A 6,256-nucleotide genomic window follows, 5' to 3' on the forward strand; every position below is an offset into this window, starting at 1 on the left:
TTTACTCACAACTCAACTAATTTTACGGGCCTTGAAATTAATGATTATATAAATCTCTAGTAGTCTAAAATTTATGAAATCAAACTAGTGATTTTTAGATAATAAATCTAGAATTTGACAAATTAAATTTTATATCTCATAATTAATTATAATTATAATTTTAAAAGTAGAAGTAGCACCTATAATTACACTGAAAATATAGATATTTGTGCTTGGCACTGTATTTTAAAAGTATTTTTGAAAAAAAATATTTTTTTTTATTTTAAATTAATATTTTTAAATTATTTTGATGTGATAATTTTTAAAAAATAAAAAATATTATTTAATAAAAAATTATATTTTTTCCTTACTTGCAGTAAGAAATATAGGGCTGATCGAGTTCAAGCCGAACAATAAAATAAAGGAGGGATTGCTAACCATTAAAAAATAAATGGTCATGAGCCTGATGATTTTCCTCTACAATAGCATACTCAATAATAATAATAATAATAATAAAGTACATATGAGACCTTAGCAAAATAGCTTGGCAAAATCTTCTGTGCACTATAAACCCTAAAATTTCCACAAACACCCCTTCTCGGCACACCCCTCCATCTTTTCCTTTTTTATTTGAGGTAATATCCTTTTTCTTTCTCTCGTATTTGGACATACATGTTTTGGTTTATTGGTTATATTGTTTTCTTGGTAATTGCAGGGAAGCTTATTAGTTTTTTTTCTTGTCTTTTGTTCTGCTCGTGTGACTATACAAGTTTAAGTTCTTCACTTTTTTTCTTTGAATTGTACATGGCATCTGGGTTTTGTTTGGTTTGATTGAAAGGAACTTACTTTTTGTGAAAGATTTGAAAGAGATTATATTGTTTTGGTTTTCATTTTCTGGGTTTATAAAAAACACTTTTTTTGCTTTAAATTTTATGTTCTGAATTGGTTCTCTTTTTTTGGTTGGAGTTTGTTATATTGACGTGCTTGGCTTCAATTTTCCTAGCAATCAACATTTCAGTTTGTCTGTTGCGTGAAAGCTCTATAATCATTATGGGTATGGGATTATAATTCGCTTTATAGTCTATTCCATGGAATGGGTGGCCCTTTGATTGAATGGGAGAGTTGGTAAAGCTTAGAACGGATTAAGCTTCCAATTACTACAAGTTGTTTGGAAAAATTTCGGATTGAAATTGAAGCTTGAAGTTTTTAGTGTTAGTTAACTTTTGGGCTTTGGTTTTTCTTGATTCAGCGTTTCAATTTATGGTTCTTTTTTTAGTTTTTTTTACTAAAAGATGATGCTTTCATAACCTATTTTGTTTTTGATTTGTATTGTCAATCTGTTTGCAGTGGGCTATTACCTAGCAGCACACTGATTCCTTCAGTTCATATTGGTCCTGGATAGACTGTTCATAACATTTGGTGGTCGTAGATACATATGGAAAATTCAATGGCTGGTGAGTCATCTCATTCTGAAATGAACAATGGCGGACTGTATATATATTCTCCGGAAAAACTTGAGGAAGGTGGCCGTTGGTACTTTTCTAGAAAGGAAATTGAAGAGAATTCTCCATCTAAACAAGATGGCATTGACTTAAAGAAAGAGGCTTATCTACGCAAGTCATACTGTACATTTCTACAAGATTTGGGCATGAGACTTAAAGTGTGAGTCTCTACACATTATGTGGTTCCTTTTGTGCTAAAGCTTGAACTAAATTCTCTAATGTCTCTGGGTTTTCGATTTGGTATTATAGGAGTGTTCTTTTGTGGTCCCTTTCTTATAAAAAACTGAATTAAAATGCATTTTATATTTTCAAGTTTAGAATAGTTGCCTGTTCCTTTTGGTTGCTCAGTGTTTATGTGCATTTTATATAGTTGGAGAACATTCTGTATTTATGCTTTCATCTCTTGACTTTTTATTGGATAATAGTATATGGGGCTTAATAATCTAGAATTTGTAGAGTTTTTGGAGCAAGTGTAATGAAGAAGTCAAACAAGAAGAGAAATGGTGAGACAGAATTGGTAGAGTTTTAAAATGAGCTATGGTTCTTCTGTTTAACACTAAGTCAATGTTTAAGGAGAGTTGATGTGCTTTTGCACTGCACATTGAATGCACACTATTCTATGTAATTATGCTAGGGATAATCATGTATTTCTCGAATTGCAGGCCACAGGTAACAATTGCTACTGCAATAATTTTCTGTCACCGATTCTTTGTTCGTCAATCCCATGCAAAGAATGATAGGAGGGTGAGTCAATGTTCCTTCATTAAACGTCAAATACCCCCCCCCACCCCCTTCTTCCAGTGTAATTTCCCCCCTTCTTTCGTCTTTTGGTGCTTTGTTTATATAGTACCCACCACTGAATTGGTAACTGATATTTTGATTTCCTTAAATTAACATCTTGTCTTAATTTCACTCAATATCTCAGACTATCGCTACGGTTTGTATGTTTCTTGCGGGGAAGGTAGAGGAGACTCCCCGTCCACTGAAAGATGTTATTCTTGTTTCTTATGAGATTATACATAAAAAGGATCCTGAAGCAGTTCAGAGGATCAAGCAAAAGGTATATTCCATCTCTATGATCTACTTGGCAAGGATGTTTTCCACTTCTGTAATGTTTTTTCAATTCATCCCAACGGTGGGGTTTGGCTTCCCTACCACCACCACTCCGCATTTCTGATTTGTAAGATTTGAATATGATTTACCCAATCCACTCCATTCCACCAGTTGAGCTAAAGCCCAAGTGTGTTGTTTCTGAACTTTGCTCAAAATGCCAAACTGTATTGTCTTGTTGTCAATCCCTTAGACCACACAGATTACAATTTACAACACTTTCCTTTTTGCAAGTGTTACAATTTACAGACTACAACTTTTTCCACTCAAATTTTTCCTTTTTGCAACTCATTATCCACATTTCTCTTGCAGGAGGTATATGAACAACAGAAGGAAATAATTTTACTTGGAGAGAGGGTTGTACTTGCAACTCTTGGTTTTGATTTCAATTTGCTCCATCCATATAAACCTCTTGTCGATGCTATAAAGAAATTTAAGGTTGCTCAAAATGCCCTTGCTCAAGTTGCATGGAATTTTGTGAATGATGGGTATGGAAAATTGCTTGTTTTAGTTTATATACCTTTCTTCTCTGTCTCTTCTTGATTGGGTTGATGCTGTATGCAGACTGCGTACATCTCTTTGCTTGCAATTTAAGCCCCACCACATTGCGGCAGGTGCCATTTTCCTTGCTGCAAAGTTCCTCAAAGTAAAGCTTCCATCAGACGGCGAGAAGGTCTGGTGGCAAGAGTTTGATGTCACCCCACGCCAATTGGAGGGTTGGTGTTTTTCCCTTTTCTTGCAATCCTATTAGAAATATTGATGACAGATATTGTTTTCTGAGCGAAAACCATTTTAAAATGTAACCTCTACCACACTCTCAAACAGCTTCTTAGAGTGGGAGAACTGAGACATGTAAATAGGTAAAACAATAATCTTTTGAATGTTAACTATTACAATAACACTTTTGAATATGGTGGATTTCATCTTGGGGGTGGGGTTTGAGTGGGAGAACTGAGACATGTAAATAAATAACACAAATAATCTTGTGACAACGTTAACTACTACTATAGCAGTTTTGAATATGGTGAATTTCATCATTAATTGTTGGAATTAATTCTTGTAGAGGTAAGCAATCAGATGCTGGAACTGTATGAACAGAACCGCGTGCCCCCTTCAGCTAACAGTGAAGCTGAAGGGAGCACAGTAGATGGAGCTTCTCATCTGGCCTCATCAAAAGCTTCATCTGGCAATGAAGAACAGCTGGCAACTAATAGTCATTCTCACACTGGAGGTATTAGTTCAAGATCTAGACCCTCAAAGCCAATGTCTAAACCATGCACAAGCAACCTCTTGCAGATAATCATGTTGGTCCTCCAAGAACCAGCCAAAATCATGGCAATGACCATGGAAGTGCAGAGATAAGAAGTGCCTCTGACCATTACATGGATGGTGAACCCAAAGATGATCTGCACCATGAGAGAGATACATTTCCTTCCCAGGATAATATGAGGGAAGGCCATACCTTTAGGCGAGCTTCAGATTGGCTTGGAAATGAAGATCAAGAAAGGAATGTTGCAAGAAGTGAAACAAAAGATTTAGGAGAATCAAAAGATAAACATTTTGGCCGATTTGTGGAGCATAGAGAGGGTATGTTAGGTCAATCACCCCAAGATGCTATTAAAAAGATTGATAAAGACAAAGTGAAGGCAGCTTTGGAGAAACGAAGGAAGTCCCGAGGAGACATAACTCGAAAAACTGACTTCTTGGACGAGGATGATCTCATTGAGAGGGAACTGGAAGATGGAATTGAACTAGCAGCTGAAAGTGAAAAAAGCAAGCGTGATAGAAGACAAAGCTGGTCGAAGCCCTTGGACAGGGAAGAATATGAGAGCTCACGTCATGGGAAGAATATGGATGCAAGGGATGAACAGCATCATGGAATGAGGGGGCAGTTATCACAAAGGCCAGATCAGAACAATATTGAAGATGGGGAACTGTCAGCTCCTGATGATATGTACCAGGGGTTTCCCTCACCCAAGTCAAGTAATCGCAAACGTAAGGCATCAAGTCCACCTGACAGAAAGTCTGAGGGGGAGCATCGGACTGATAATGCCCCAGGGTCTCACCATTATAATAATCATGATTGTACAGATGATCGAAACAGGATGAACCGGTTTGGTTATTTGGAGAGAGAGCATAAAAGGCACGTCCCAGAAAATCACGCCTGAGGTGTTGCTGTTTGCTGGAGAGCACCTTGGTGTCAAAATTTCTGTCAGATGCTGGTGATTGTTTAAGAGATCAGTGGCTTTGTAGTTCCTTTGCAGGTGGTTGAAGTAATATGTCAGTTGTTAGTGGATCCTTTTAATAAAGGATGATCTTATTTAAGTCCAAGCCCTATAGCAGCCATCTTCTAGTTGATGGTTGGATCAAACTCTTCCACATGATTTATAAGAATGGAAGCGAGGATTTTGGATTTCCTTAAATTGATTGGCAGCAGCATGCGCTTTCTCTTTGATCTCGTTGTAGAATACTTGGGATCACTATTCATGTACAATAACGATGATGATTCATCATCATCGAGTAATCATAATGATTTTCAGTTACAACTGTGGTGGAAGTCGTCATTTACATATTCAATGATGGTCATCTTTTTATGTGTTCATCTGTTTCCTTCTCTTTTCCTTCCTATTTGGTCCTACGGTTTCCTATAACGGGAAGATTACAGAGTATCATCTTGTGGTTAGATCCCCTTCACTTACTTTCATTATTTTGAAAAATTATAATTTACTTTTTGAACTTTATAGGTGTCCAGAAAAATTTTATAAAAAATGTTTGATTATTTATAGGATTGTTATTAATTTTCATATGATGACTAAAGAGTACTTTTAATATTAATATAATTTTATCGAAAATTAGAAGGAAACAAAAAACTTAAGCTTTGTATTTCATTAAACATTTTGTTTACAATCCCATAAAACCAGTTAAAAAAGACTAATACCATTTATAGTATTCATAGACCAGCAACTTCTTATTATCCTTCGAGCGAAACCCCCAAACGTGGACAAGATTGATGTGCTTAATTTATTTTGCATGTAAATCTCATATTCTAATTTGATAAATTCAAATTTAATATCCTAACAAATGTTCAAAACCTTGCCGTCTTAGACAACATAGTTGAGCCCAATTACATGTAAACTTAGTAAAGAATCAAGTTAGCTCAATCTAGAAAAAAAAACTCAGCACTCGTAAACCAAGTCGAGGGAAAGAAGCCAATATTATAAGCTCAGTCTTAAAAAGAGTCTAGCTCTCATGAGCTCAACTTTAAAAAAAAAAACCTCAAGCTCAGCCTTAGATAAAAACTAGGCAAGTTGAGCTCAACTTAAAGGAAAAGCTTAGCCCTCATGGTCTGTCGTTGATAGGGCAATCCAAGACCCTTTTGATACATGCTTTGATTCTGGAGAAAAAAAAATAAAAATGTGTTCAAGCCTTAGAAAATAGCTCAATTCTTATGGATTTGATCTTGAAAAAGATCTTGAAAATGTGTTAAACCTTCATAGGCTAAGCCTCGGGAAAGAGCTACCATTATGAGCTCAATCTAGAGGAATAGCCCATCTCCCATGGGCTTAGAAAAAAAACCTAGCACTATAAGCTTAACTTAGACAAAGAACTCTGTCTTTATTGACTTGGCCTTAGAAAAGATTTCAACACTATGGACTCAACCAAAA

At 35.8% G+C, this 6,256-nt stretch overlaps 1 pseudogene; it reads left to right on the forward strand.

Annotated features, from left to right (window-relative positions):
* Positions 1–442: 442 nt before the first annotated feature.
* On the forward strand, positions 443–5,138 carry LOC118054090 (cyclin-T1-3-like; annotated as a pseudogene).
* The last annotated feature ends 1,118 nt before the right edge of the window (positions 5,139–6,256 follow it).

The sequence above is a fragment of the Populus alba genome, chromosome 5 (assembly GCF_005239225.2).
Source record: "Populus alba chromosome 5, ASM523922v2, whole genome shotgun sequence".
In the NCBI taxonomy this organism is placed as follows: Eukaryota; Viridiplantae; Streptophyta; class Magnoliopsida; order Malpighiales; family Salicaceae; genus Populus; species Populus alba.